A 15,240-nucleotide genomic window follows, 5' to 3' on the forward strand; every position below is an offset into this window, starting at 1 on the left:
TGTATATATATATATTCACATATATATATATATATATATATATATGCCTAAGCGACCATTATGACCAGAACAACTGGTACCAGTTGCTATGATGCGCACTGACCACCAGGGGGCAGACGCTCAATGCTGGAGCTACCCCCTGGTGGTCAGTGCACTCCCACAGCCAACTTCCAGCAGCCCCTACCCCCAGCCAACCAACCTCCCGCGGCCCCTCCCTCCCGGCCAGTTGGCCAACCTCCCGTGGTCCCTCACCCCGGGCCCCAATTGGGGGGAGGGGGCCAGCAGGTCAACCTACTGTGGTCCCTCCCTGCTGCTGGCCGACCTTTTTGATAGGTCCCGATCGGGGGGAGGGGGGGCTGGCTGGCCAACCTCCCGGGGTCCCTTACCCTGGCCGGCCAGCCCCTTGCTAGGCCTCGATCGCCAGCCAGGCCAAGGGACCCCACGCGTGCATGAATTCGTGCACTGGGTGTCTAGTTAATAAATAATAATACAAGAATAAACTGTGTTTTGCATACTCACAACTGAAACCTACTTTTGCCCACCTCTGTAAATGTACATGCAGATGTACACGCAGGTGCCAGATATATCCCCATGCAAATACACAACATCCTCATTATATAAAAGTAAAGGATATACACATATATCTACAGGCAATGCAGTCCTAGACATACTAAAAATACAGGCATATTCAGAGGGACTCAAATGCACAGATATGCACCCTTACATGTCAACATGCACAATTGGCACGCATTCTCTCTCTCTCTCTCTCTCTCTCTCTCTCTCTCTCACACACACACACACACACACACACATATAGAGCTAGATATGCATTATAGATAGGTAGGAAAGAAGGTAGAAGTAACTACCAGAGCCACTGATCTACAAATGTACTGCTATGCTCATATAGCACTCAGTCTTAAATGTATATTAAATATGTGAATGTGCACACATATACACCTGCCAACATAAGCATATAAATATATACATGGACTTAATTATGCTCAAACAAAAACAGACATAGGGACTCATGCAGCTTTATACATATGAAAATATAAAGATTCAACCACATATAAAAGGACACATGAATAAATACTTTTTCAAAGGAAGCTGTGACTTTTAATGTACCTTTTTCTTAGCCCCTTAAAGCGAAAATGAAAGTTATTAAGTTCCCTCTGATGACTGTATTCAAGCAAATGTGGAAATTACCAGAAAGTTTTCTAAGAGATCTGGAATGCACATGTTGTGTGATCACACACACACACACACACACACACACACACACACTTCCACATGCACAGATTCACAGGCATAGAATCACAGGAAAACAAAGAAATATAAACATGCATGGGTATATATAGAAAGATACATAGAGCCACACACACATACCACGGAAACATCACATAGTGTAATATTAAAACTCATGGCTATTGAATTTGAATACAAACCAAACCAAACCTGTGTTTACATCCCAGCTTCAGCACTTACTAGCGCAATGATTTGGGGCCATTCTTTTGCTTTCTTACCTGTAAAATGGGGGGTGGGTGGTAATATTAGCTCTTCCCTCTTAGAACTATTTGAAGATTCAGGGAAATGAAGGGCTTAGCCTCATGTTTGGAATGTCATAGATGCTACTGCTGCTGTTGCTTTTTTGGTTTTGCTAGAGCTGAAGTTCTTAGCTGGTCCAAGTGCATGTTTATATCATAGAGATGTATTAATACTATTCATAAATGATATCAATAAAGACTATATTAACTTTATAGACAAGGCCATTTCTGAAATTTTCAAAGATCACAAGGGTTTATTACTGTCCCTGTCAATGGAAAGACCTAAAATAAATACTTCCTGCTGTTGGTGTTTGTTTGTAGTGATTGTCACTGTTGTTTGGATCCTTTTCCTTTTTGCAGGAGGAGATGGAAGATTTGAGTGAGCCAGTGGAAGACAGGAAAGAGGGCTTCCCTCCCAGGGCATATTTGCCACCTAGTGACCATATTGAGTAAGTACAGTATTTGTGGATTGCTCTGAAACATTCCTAAAATTTTACTTATTGAAAAGTTGCATAACCTCCCTGCCAAATAAGCTAGTTCAAGTTATAGTGATTTCTGCTATATCCAGAAACTAAAAATAGTTATAACATAAAAATAAACCTTTCCTTCTAAATGTCATATTCCCCCATCCCTGGTAAGTTTTTCTCTAGAATTTATTAAAACTGTGGTCTATAGCAGTGGTCTTCATACTTTCTAATTATAGGCCACCTAAAATAATTTTGAGAAGCTAGCTATCCCATCATACATCTCTAAGTTAGCATCTGAAATATATTATCATAAATTTAATTATTTGTGGCTGTTATTTCCAGCATATTATAAATACTTGTGCTTTTCAATAACATAATTTAATCACATTTGTATGATCTAATGAACTAAAAATACCATAGTAACTTGATACTCATCATTGCTAGTTTAAAAGTAAAAAATAAAGAAAAACCCATAAATAGAAATTTGACATGATTGCATTATCTCCTTGAAATTGCATTCCATTCAACTTCTCATACATAATTTATCCTAATGTAATATAATTTTATGCTTAAAAGCCTTTTATTTTCACCATATCATAAATCACTGCAAGAAGTATATATAGTTTGAAAAAAATTTCCTATAACTCTAAGCCTCTGAGTATTTTTATAATTGAATCACAAATAGTATTAGGCCAGTATAAAATACTATATATTTTGATAATTATTAAAAATAAAAACTAGAATTTGATTGGAAATGCATTCCTTAAGTGCATGATTGTTTATTTTTCCCCAAATTAGTTCATGACTCAGAGGATGACTTTTACTTTTCTTCTAATCTAATGAGACAGAGAGCAGTATAATTTTTTTCTTATTTTTCACTTTTATAGTTATAAGAATTCAGAAAACTTTGTTCCCATAAATAGGAGGGAATGGAATGAGTGTCCAAGTCATGGGTCAGAAATCACACAGTGACCTGTCATCAAAAATTATTTTTAATTATTTAAATTATTTAATTAAAAATTACAGTTTTAACAGACATTTTGGTTAGAGCTCTCTTGAATAGCATGAAAGCAAAGAAGCCCCAATTTACAAAAGGATTTGTTGATTAGTCATTGATTTCTGAGTTTCTGGGAATTCTACCAAAATGACCTTACCAAGATTTTGAAAATAACTATAATGTGTCATACTTTCATTTTGAGGCATTATTTTAACCCAATATACTTACAAAGGTTGAGAAAATAAAAATACTTAATGTCTTAGCCAATATAATAATTTTGGTAAAATGACTTTAATTCATTATATCCTTTAAATATAAAGCTCCGTGGCCACAGATTTAGATCATCAATTTCATAGAAAATATTTGTAATAAAAGTTAATTGGCAAAGGCAATGTTCATATCAAGATAATTAGCCAAGTCATCTTTACCTTCAGAAAAAAGTGTCTGACTTCATTTTCAATGTAAAAAAATGAATTACTATGCATTCTGAGGAGCATTGGTAAAACCATGGAGAAATCAGTTACTAACAAACTTAGATTAAAATTTTAATGATATTTGTATCCACTTAAAAATAAATTCAGAAATTAAATAACAATTTTGTTTCTCATGTAATATGTAGCCAGCATTATAATTCATGTATGAAACAAAGAATCCAATGACAGGCATGGTTTTTCTTTGGTAAACAAATACACATATGTTGTTAGAACTCTATTGCTTGGTTTCTGGAAATAATTAAGAATCATGTACAGGGTTGGGCAAAAGTAGGCTAACAGTTGTAATACAAATAAATAATAAAATAATTAGCAAATAATAATACAAGAATAAACTCTGTGTTTCAACGTACTCACAGCTGTAAACCTACTTTTGCCAACCCCTATATGAAAATTTAAAAATCTATGAATGTAATTAGACCACAGAATCAAACTCTTCAACCATATCTATGAAAGAGAATAATACATATAGCTAAAAAAATCAGTCTGGCAACCATCATATTTTATTTTTAATAATAGGAGATAGAAATTTTGATTATTTATACAATAAAATAAGGATTGACTGTAATCGGAAAAAATATTTCAAGATACAATATGAGAGAACAGATTCTAACTAGTTTAATGAATGATGTACCATATCGGAAAGAAATCACAATAATATCTATGCATAAGTTTTATCGTGTAAACACTTGGCAGCACAGGAAATCATTCCAGTCATATTTAATAGAATTGTAATCAACAGCGTGTACTGCTATTAGTTAGGAAGTGCTTTTCTTTTCAATTAATTGCAGATTTAAGTGATTAGTATTGAGAATAGCTGAATAATAATTCTTAGTTTTAAGCAAGTGGAACAAAAGTTTCATAGTCAGATCAATTTTAGACAAGAATACATATGCAAATTGAGAACCATAGAGTGAGTTACCTGAAAACTCTCCCTGTTGCATATTTCTTGAAAAGAATTCATGTACCAGTAGCCTAGTTTGAAGACCACTGTTCTAGACTATCTTAAGCAGAATTGCTCCAGAGCAATATATAGTCATTGTTGGGAAAACTGATTTATTGTAGTTTACATTCACAAGAGTGCAGTGGAAAGAGCTGCCACTCTTGAATTTCTGGCAAATGCTTCTATGACTGATTGTGTTTGAGCAAAATATTCTGGAAGGAATTATTTTATTTTGTTGATAAATGTATGTAATGACCTTCATTTTCCAATATGGGAGCCACTAACCACAAGTTGGCTATTAAGCATTTGAAATGTGGCTTGTGTGAACTGTGATATGACATAAGTGTAAAATAACAATATATGCCAGATTTCAAAGACAGCACAAGCATAATAAAAGACTTAATTAATATTGTTATATTGATTACATGTTGAAATGATATTTTAGATATGTTGAATTAAACAACACATTAAAATTCATTTCACCTGCTTTTTAGACTTTTTTAAATATTGCAACATAAAAATTAAAATTACATATGTGGTTTGTATTATATATATTCTAAATATATAAAACCCTAATATGCAAATAGACTGAACGGTGGAACAACTGAACAACCGGTCGCTATGACGTGAGCTGACCACCAGGGGGCATGCGTGGAACATGGCAGGTGTCAGCAGCAGGCAGCAGAGTGCGGAGCAGGTGTCGGCTGTGGCAGGATGGTGGAGCAGGTGAGTGGGGGCGCCAGACCAGGGCAGGGCGCCAGTCACTGTCATTAGGGCGAGCCTCTGGTGGTTACTGAAAATTCTTTGCTCCCGCACACCGAGGTTCTGCCCAGCGCTCGCACCTGCTGCCAGCACTAGTCCCACTTGCACCTACTACCGGCTCTGGTCTCACTTGCACCCGCTGCCAGCACCAGAGCCACTGCTCTCACCTGTTGCCAACACCTGGTGCCAGCCCCGATCACCCTGAGGGCTTCTTCACCTCCCCCTGCTCCTAAGGGGCAATCGGGACAATAGCTGCTGCTCACACCTGCTGACAGCACCGGCCGGCTGGCACCCACTGCTGGTGCCGGCCCCAATCGCTCCGTGCCATCAGCGGATGCAAGTGGGACCAGCGCCATCAGCACGTGGGAGCGGCCGCGGGAGCGGGGCTGCCGGCAGACCAGGACTGGGGGCCATGGCAGGAGGGGCCAGGTGGAGGTGGGGAAGATGGGCTGAGACCCACCCCTGTGCCCACCGCAGCCTCACGGCCCACAGTTCCTTTCAAGGTGCACGAATTTGTGCACTGGGCCCCTAGTTATATAATAATACTGCTCTAGAGCTTATATTGGAATTCTCAACTTCCTCTAAAAACATGACCACAGGAAAGAAATGATTTGTCTGCTACTCTATTCTGATGTAGCCAGTACCTTTTACTAGTGTTTGGGTTTCCAGGTTGAGGAATCTCTACTTGTAAGCTAAAAAAAGTAAAAACAAAGACAAAAACAAACCCCAGCATTTTATTAAAGATATTTAAAAAGTTGTCTTTTATTAGTACCTAGAAATGTTCCCAATATGAATTTTGGATGGCTTCTCAATGGGTGCAAGTGAAGCTTTTCAAACTCTTCAAAACTGTCAGTGGCAGATATTGTATTCTATTGAAGATATGAAGTGTTTCATCGCATTAGAGATTTTTTTATGTAATTGTGTTTTTATGTAACACTAAGAAAAAATTCTAAAAAAACTGATGCAATGCTTTCATATCCATAGAACTTTTAAAAATATATATATTTTATTGATTTTTTACAGAGAGGAAGCGAGAGGGATAGAGAGTTAGAAACATCGGTCAGCTGCCTCCTGCATGCCCCCTACTGGGGATGTGCCCGCAACCAAGGTACACACCCTTGACCTGAATCAAACCCGGGACCCTTCAGTCCGCAGGCTGATGCTCTATCCACTGAGCCAAACCAGTTAGGGCCAAATCCATAGAACTTTAATTTTATATTTACTGAAATATATTTGTTGGTTTATTTAGATATATGTTTTTATCATATACTAGAGGCCTGATGCAGGAAATTCATGCAAGAGTAGGCCTTCCTTCCCCCGGCTTCCCTCCGGCCATTGGCAGGCACCTGAGACCTGGGCTTCCCTTGCAGCCCCAGCTTCATCTGGTCTAATTAGCATATTACGCTTTTATTATTATAGATTATGATACTACAATAGCCACCACCAAGTTTGAGTATATACTGGCAATGACATCTCCCTTTCAAATGCCTCCTGGATGATAGTGATTGTAAAATTGCATTGATTAAAAGGTACATTCTGATTTCAGAGATGTGAAAATGTGAAGAAAATAAGCATCTTAGAATTAGATACGGTAAGTCATTTGTCAAGAAAAGGTGGATAGTGGAGTAAAGAAAGACAAACTCTAAGATATCAAACAGCCCAGTAAAAACACTTTTCTGTGTATTATTGAATTTACAAAAAGCAAAACATGGTTCTCATTTTAAAAATGTATCATAGTGCACTTAAATAACCTTACATTATACATTTCATCTGAATTATATGATGGTTTTCTTAGCATTCTTTTATTTGTTTTCTGTCTTGAAAGTGGGAGGGCTAGGGAAGAATCATGATGGGTAGAGCTATGGCTGGGGGCAGGCTGAATCTCTCCAGACTGAAAATGTCTAGCATGTCTCTTGTAAGATCACTTAGTACAGCCTTGTGTGAGGCTGTGCCTTCAGTGGCACTGTTTGTTTTTCGTAAGTGGGCTAACAGAGGAAGCCTTTCTCCTTGTCATGGCTTAGATTAGTTTTAACATATTCAATGTATCCTTTATTAACTGCAGGGTCTAAGAGAGGGAGGAATGGCAATTGAGCTACTTTCCCAGTTTTTGTTTTATACAGTATTCGAAAGGGTCAGTAAAAAGAATAAAAACTCTGCAATCAGCACATTATCTCAAGAATCAATGGGGAAAAAAAAAACCAGACTTATCATCCAGGAATTGTGGCACATCTCTAATTCTAATGATACTCTTGATGATATATGAATTTACAAGGTTAACAAAACCAAAAGTTTTCATGAAATCAGAAGAATCAGAGATCCAATAACATGTTTCCTCCCTTTTCTCTACAATTCAACATCATCCTAAAACTTAAGTGTCTCGCCCATCCGGCATGGCTAAGTGGTTGAGCCTCGACCTATGAACCAGTAGGTCAGGGTTCAATTCCCGGTCAGGGCACATGCCTGGGTTGCGGGCTCAATCCCCAGTGTGGGGCGAGCAGGAGGTAGCCAATCAATGATTCTCTCTCATCATTGCTATTTCTATCTCTCCCTCCCTTCCTCTCTGAAATCCATAAAAAATATATTTAAAAAACCGAAAAGCTTAAGAGTCTCTTGAGGGCTCAAAAGCAGGGCTAGCTTCATGGGATTTTGATCTGTGTAGTCTCATAGGGCCCTATGCTTAGATGGTTTGATGCTCTGCTGTCATGGTGCTGAAATTCTTAATTTTTGTAAAAGGGGGCCCACATTTTCTTTTGCCATTGGGCCCCACAAATTATGTAGGCGATCCTGTTTAAAAGCAAATACTTGCCAGATAATTATTAACTGAAGTTACAAAATTAAATTAGAAGTATTGATTTTCTAATGCTGTGCATTGAATTCTTTCTGTCAAAACTCATAAATATAGTATTCAGAAGCTACTATTGCTGTTGGCGGTGTTATTAGGAATGATAGTTGTAGAAACACTATAGGAGCAGAAGTGTGACTTAACAGTACTTTATACTGACCCCCCCCATTTATTCAGATGACTTGTGGCATCTTCTGTGTTTCTATTTTCTCATATGAAAGATAGCAGTGACATTACACCCAGCCTCCTTAATTCAAGACAAAGCTAATCAGAATCAGATTAAAATGCTCATGGAAGTACTTGTGATCTATAAAGGATGAAACAGAGAAAAATTATTTAGCTCCTTACCCAGCATGCAGTTTGAGTGACAACCACCTGCCTGGGGTCCTATTGAGTTGGGCTCAGCAATGAGGCTGCTCTGATTTCTGACTGTAGAGCAGGTATCCCAGGGGGTCCTGGAGCCAGAAAATTAGTGCTCCTGACATCTAAGAACCTGACCTCACATCTCGCTGCTGTCAAAAGGCCTGGGTCAGAGCACTTGGAAATCACAGATATGTAGACAGGACTAGAGGTTTGAGGAGAGAGGAGAGGAAGTGCAGCCCGAAAACATCTGAGTGCCCGGGGCAGAGTCACATGGACTTTTTTTTTTAGGGCACCTACAGCTATATCCAGTGTTGGAGAAGGAATGGCCAAGGGTGCCAGCCACTTCAGATTGCCACAGAAGTTTTCTCATTGTGGAGAATGGAATTTTATTCAGAGTTGCCATTATTTGACTACGAAAAGGAAACTTTTGTCTCCTTTATGTGAAGGAACTAATTTCCTTGGATGTAAAAGAGAAAAGAGGCAGGACGGATACTTGAGGAAGTCAGCAAATGCCACTGTGGTTTTTAAGTATGCAAGAATGCCTGTCAGTGCCTTACTGAGACTCTCATTTAAACAATTGCAGGGTTTGCCTATAAGGCAATAGAGCAGCGGTTCTCAACCTGTGGGTCGCGACCCCTTTGAGGGTTGAACGACCCTTCACAGGGATCGCCTAAGACCATTAGAAAACACATATATGATTACATATTGTTTTGTGATTAATCACTATGCTTTAATTATGTTCAATTTGTAACAATAAAATACATCCTGCATATCAGATATTCACATTATGATTCATAACAGTAGCAAAATTACAGTTATGAAGTAGCAACGAAAATAATTTTATGGTTGGGGGTCACCACAACATGAGGAACTGTATTAAAGGGTTGCAGCATTAGGAAGGTTGAGAACCACTGCAATAGAGAGAGGTGAAAGTGGCACTTCAATGAGATCACTGAAAATGCCATTTGAAATATCTTGGCAATGTCCTCTGCCACTGATGGGACATGATGATCAACAATTTGCCTTATTTCTCATATCAGAGATGACTGAAGACTTATTTCTTGTGTCTAACAGAAGTGAAGATAGGAAGGTAGCTTTTTAGGAACAAGTGTCCATAAGAAGGCTTTTGGTTTCCTGGTCAAATTGATAGTTTATTTAGTTGTGTATCTCTATTAATGAAAGGGAGGGTTACAGCATTGTGTCAGAATGCAGGGATGAAGTGGCTGGGATGTACTAGTATTTGTGTTGACAGAGGAGAGAGGGTCTCATCTCCCCCAGTTGCTAGAGGGGATGGAATTTCTGTGATATCTCGAGAAAAGGAATTTTCTGAGACTCACACAGGAGGATGAGATATGGTAGAAAGCTTTATTTCAGTGGAATTAGATCCTTGAGTTTCCAAAGTCTCATTTCCCTTTGTCCATCCCTCCCCACCCATAGAAGAAGTATAACTGGGGCTTCAGTAGAGCTTAAATCAGAGCCAGTGTCCAGAGTTTCCATGTCTGCAGAGTCCAATCCAGCATCAGGCTAGCTTAATTTGTGTTTCCCATTGCAGTTCATTAGTCCATTGCACGTGGGGTCCACAGGGAAGTCAAGGGCTAGCCAAGAACACAAGAGAGCAACAAGAGAGAACTCCTTTGTTTAAGAGATTATGTATTCCCAAGTTTTTGCTCACTTGCAGTGGCCATGCCCATTCTGGCCAACCATGTCTGTCCCCAGGTTTGACTGACAGACACCTCCCTTAGTCACCCCAACTTTACTGGGTATGTGTCTATTTTTCCTTTGTTGGATCCCTTTCACCAGTGTTTTGCAAAGAATAGGCCAATGGTTCCCACTGGGGAGTGCAAAGATGCAGTTTCCTGGTAAAGCTGCCCAAAAGACATGCCTAAAATGTCTGGCCTTCCCCCATTGCTCCTTTTCTATTATTAATAACTAGCTAATTACAATGGTATCACTTGCATTCTTTCGATATTTCTTTGTACCTGAGTTGGCATACTGGGTTCATTCTGCAGCAAGGTCTACAGACCTGGTAAACCAATAACAGAGAGCAAATGTCTGGTCTGTGATTGGTTTAGATCTGAGACTGCCAGCTGCTTAGCAACTTGGCTTGGATAGGATGCATGACAACCTATATCAGGACTGGAGACAGGGCTATGGATGCTGATTGGGCAACTGCATTTTTAGCGTGCCACTGAGCATGTGCATTTTGAGAGGCTTTCATCACAAAGGAAACTGCAAAGGGAAGTGAGCTGTTGCACACAGAGGTCTGGATGCAGGCACGATGATGCCTGTGTGTGAGAGGATGAGGAGTGGGGGGTATGTTGGGGGAGACTTTATGTACTGGTTGGATGGGGGCTCTCTGTGCAGGTGCGCCAGTAACTGCTGTAGGTGAAGCTTCACTCTGGTTGGAATCAGAGCTTTTTTGAGCTTATTTAGATATATATTTATATCATCTATACTAAAGGCCTGGTGCACTGGAGGAAGGTGTCCCTCAGCTCAGCCTGCACCCTCTCCAATTTGGGACCCCTTGGGGGATGTCTGACTGTGGGATCAGGCCTAAACCAGCTGTTGGGCATCCCTCTCACAATCCGGGACTGCTGGCTCCCAATTGCTTGCCTGCCTGCCTAATTGCCCCCTAACCACTCCCTGCCAGCCTGATCGATGCCTAACTGCTCCCCTGCTGGCCCCATTGCCTCCAACTGCCTCCCCCTGCAGGCCTGGTCCCCCCCAACTGCCCTCCCATGCTGGCCATCTTGTGGCAGCCATCTTATGATGACATGGGGGTGGCCATCTTGTGATGACATGGGCACAGCCATCTTGTGACCACATGGGGGCAGCTATCTTGTGACCACATGGGGGCAGCCATCTTGTGCGAGGGCATGATGGTCAATTTGCATATTACCTCTTTATTATATAGGACAATAAAAGCCTAAGCAACCGTTACGGTGGAACAACCAGAACAACCAGTTGCTTGATGCGCACTGACCACCAGGGGGCAGATGCTCAATGTAGGAGCTTCCCCCTGGTGGTCAGTGCGCTCCCACAGGGGGAGTGCTGCTCAGCCAGAAGCTGGGCTCATGGCTGGCGAGCACAGCAGCAGTGGCAGGAGCCTCTCCTGTCTCCACAGCAGCTCTAAGGAGCAGCAAGCTGAGAATTAAGGAGCAGCTAGCAGGCAGGCAGTAAGGAGTGAGGGGTCCCAGACTGCGAGAGGGTGCAGGCCAGGCTGAGGGACCCTCCGCCTCCACCCCCCCCCCCCGAGTGCACGAATTTTGTGCACCGGGCCTCTAGTATGTTATAATACTACAATAGTCACCATCAAGTTTGAGTATATACTGGCAATGATAGCTCCCTTTTAAATGCCTCCTTAAGCCCTGATTTCAAGTGTTGGTGTTTATCAAAACTCTTCCTCTCTCATCTATATCTCCCTTTCTCACCCAGTCTAGTCAAAATGATCAGAAAAAAATTACACAGATATAAATCTGGAAAATGGTGTATCTCCCATAATATTGCATATGCATGTCTTTGAATACTTAGATTTTTAAAATATATTTCAGCTATTTGTATGTTCCCTTCTCATACATTCACGCATCTAGAGGGTTGAAGGCATATCTTCTTTACTTTTGTGTCCCTTGGAAGGTCTAACATGGTGCTTTGTATAGGGGTTCCCAGTCAATGTTAAATGCACAAAGGACAGAATCAGTGTGTATATGTCATTTTGTATCTACATGTTGCTATTTCCTCAGATTTGTGGTGTAACAATGATAAGGCATATGGAAGCCAACATTGAGTGAGGCAATTCCAACAGAAATCACTGGAGAGAATAATTAAAGAAACAAAAGGACCCAAACACATTGACCCATAGCTCTCTCTAGTACACAATTGCATATTAGGAAAGCACCTGTTAATAGTTACTAAGCATCTTCGTTTTTTGTGAAAGGCTTTTTAGTTACCACACACTCCTGAATATCAGGCAGGTGGTTTAGTGTTTAAGTGAACTTTACTCTTTTTTCATTAAAAAACACATGAAAAGCTAAAGAGGTTTGTGTAACCAACCATGGCCTTTAACACCCCAGGTACCCTTTTGTTTAATAGGAGTTGTTAATGAGGCTCTGATCATTCATACCAGATGCATGGATTGTTCCAGAGATCAATCACTCTATTCAACTGGGAACCTCCTGAGTTAATTAGGCCCTTTAAGCACCTCATTCTTTGTGTATTTGCTGAAATTGACAGTTAAGGAGGCATAAAATAAGCTGTCCAAGGCCTGCTACACTAAAAAAATCCTAACAAAGCGAAAATATTGCATTTTAATTTTTACCATAAAATAAAAAGTTTCTGATCAGCTTCTTTGTTTTATTTAACATTAGAGAAAATACATATTTTTTAATGAAGTAAAGGGAGAATTAGGACAGATACCACCTTTTCAACTATCAGTCTCTTTCAGGAGAGTGAAAACAGCCTAAGACTCCAGAGTCTTTGTGCTGCCACAAATTATCAGTACAGTCTGGTACAAAGCTCTCACCTTCTGCCTCAGTCACTTTGCTAATAGATAAAGGAATTGGACCAAATGTCTACCAGTCCTTCCAGCTCTGGCCCATCCAGTGACTTAGTGAAACATCTTTGCCTTTATGACTACACAGGGTGGGACAAAAGTAGGTTTACAGTGTTTGTATGGAAAATAATACAGTAATAAATAATAATACAAGAATGAACTCTGTTTCTTGTACTCACAACTGTGAACCTATTTTTTTGTCCAACCCCATATAGTATATAGTGCCATTCTGGAGTGGTAGCCAATTGGGAGGCAAAAACCATACCGTTTTGGGGTATGCATTTGAACATATTCCCATGGTAGAAGAGTGCCTTCTCTTCTAGTCCTGCTGCTCAGTACAGAGTTGTGCATGTAAAATATACACCAAACTTCCAAGACTTAGTACAGAAAAAATAATAAACTACTCCATTTTAAAATATTGATTACATGTTGAAATGATAATAGTTTGGATATATTTGGCTGTATAAAATACTAGAGGCCCAGTGCACGAATTTGTGCACCAGTGGGGTCCCTCAGCCTGGCCTGTAGGATCGGGCCTACACCGGCTCTCTGACATCCCCTGAGGGATGTGGGAGGTTGGCCAGCTGGGGAGGGACTGCAGGAGGGATCCAGGGCATGTCCGGCCCATCTCACTCAGTCCCAATTGGCCAGACCCCAGAAGCAAGCTAACCTACCAGTTGGAGCGTCTGCCCCCTGGTGGTCAGTGCACATCATAGCAAGCGGTTGAATGGCCTTAGCATATCATTAGCATATTACTCTTTGATTGGTTGAACTACCAACCTGTCGACCAGACACTTAACATATTAGGCTTTTATTATATAGGATGTTTTAAAACTCATTTCCCTGTTAATTTTCACCTTTTCCATGTGTTACCTAAACAATTTAAAATGATATCTATGACTCATATTGCATTTCCATTCAACAGTCGTAGTCTAGAGAGTTACTCCTACTGCATGTGATGTGAGTTCCAGTTACTTAGAAACCTCCCAAGGTTGAAACTGTTGAAACTTGTAGTTCTCAGTCTTGGATGCACTTTAGAACCACATCAGGTTTTTTAAAAAAACACTGATCCTCCAAACAATGAATTTGTATGCATATATGCATAACCCATGGACACAGACAATAGGGTGGTGAAGGCCTGGGGTGGGGGGTGTGGCAGGCTAGAAGAGGTCAATGGGGGGGAAAAGGGGACATATGTAATACTTTCAACAATAAAGATTAAAATAAAAAATAAATAAAATAAAAATACTGATTCTCTCCTCCCTATAATTCTGATCACCTGATACAACTCATAGTGACCTTTCTTCTAAACTCTAAATTTCTTCCATAAAGCCATAGGGTGTGATCATAAAAAAATAAGACTGTTATATGAAATCCAGAAATGTGTATAGCCCCTGTTTGGACAGCTGCAGGGGATGCAACACTAAAACAGGCTTAGCTCAGACCCTCAGCTAGTTAAGAGCAACAGGAGGACCTTCTCTTTAGCTCTTTGGTTGTTAAATAAAATCAAATAAAAGGCAGGGAACAGTAACTTGAATTAATTGTCTTAGCTGCTGCTTCTTATTTGAGTTTCTGAGAATCAGCTTACTGCATTCCATCTGGCCTCCCAGGGAGGTACTTGGCATTGTTTAGTCTGTTTTCAGGGAGAAAAATGGTGCTCAAAGAGTGTGACTATCTCCTTGGTTAAGAGAATTCCTTCTACCAAATATTTAATTTTTTGTTTTGTTTTAGTGGGGGGAGATTTTTGTTTTTACTCTTAAAGGGTTTAAGGAAGGAAGCATAGAAAATGTAGTTTGATTTGAATTGGACTGCCTGATAGAATGGAGCAAGCAGCCATTGAGTTAGTGTTGATTTCTAGTAACATAGGGTGCATTTTCTAGCTTGAACCTCAAATTCTGAGAGTCACCTTTTCTGATGTCTGCCATCTCCATGTGCTCACTAGATCCATAGTTACTTGTGCCTGAACCTACCATGGGCCTTAGGTAAGGAGCAAGCTGCTGTTTCCCCTGATAGAGCTGTAGGTGCCTCCCCAGCCTCTATAAATGATCAAGGTTAGAATCCTGATAATGAATTTGGAACAGGTTTGCAAAATAACTAAAACCCTTAGGTTTCAAAATCAGACTCAATAGAATTGTATCTTGGGATCCTGGGGAGTCACAATACTTCCTGACTCTAGCAGTGCTTGAAAAATGTGTGCTGAGTTACTGTGATTGTGAATGGCCAAATTTGATGCCACCTACAATGGTGGTAATATCTTGTCAAGGCAGTGAAAAGTTAATTAG

The sequence above is a fragment of the Myotis lucifugus genome, unplaced genomic scaffold, assembly GCF_000147115.1.
Source record: "Myotis lucifugus unplaced genomic scaffold, Myoluc2.0 scaffold_927, whole genome shotgun sequence".
Lineage (NCBI taxonomy): Eukaryota > Metazoa > Chordata > Mammalia > Chiroptera > Vespertilionidae > Myotis > Myotis lucifugus.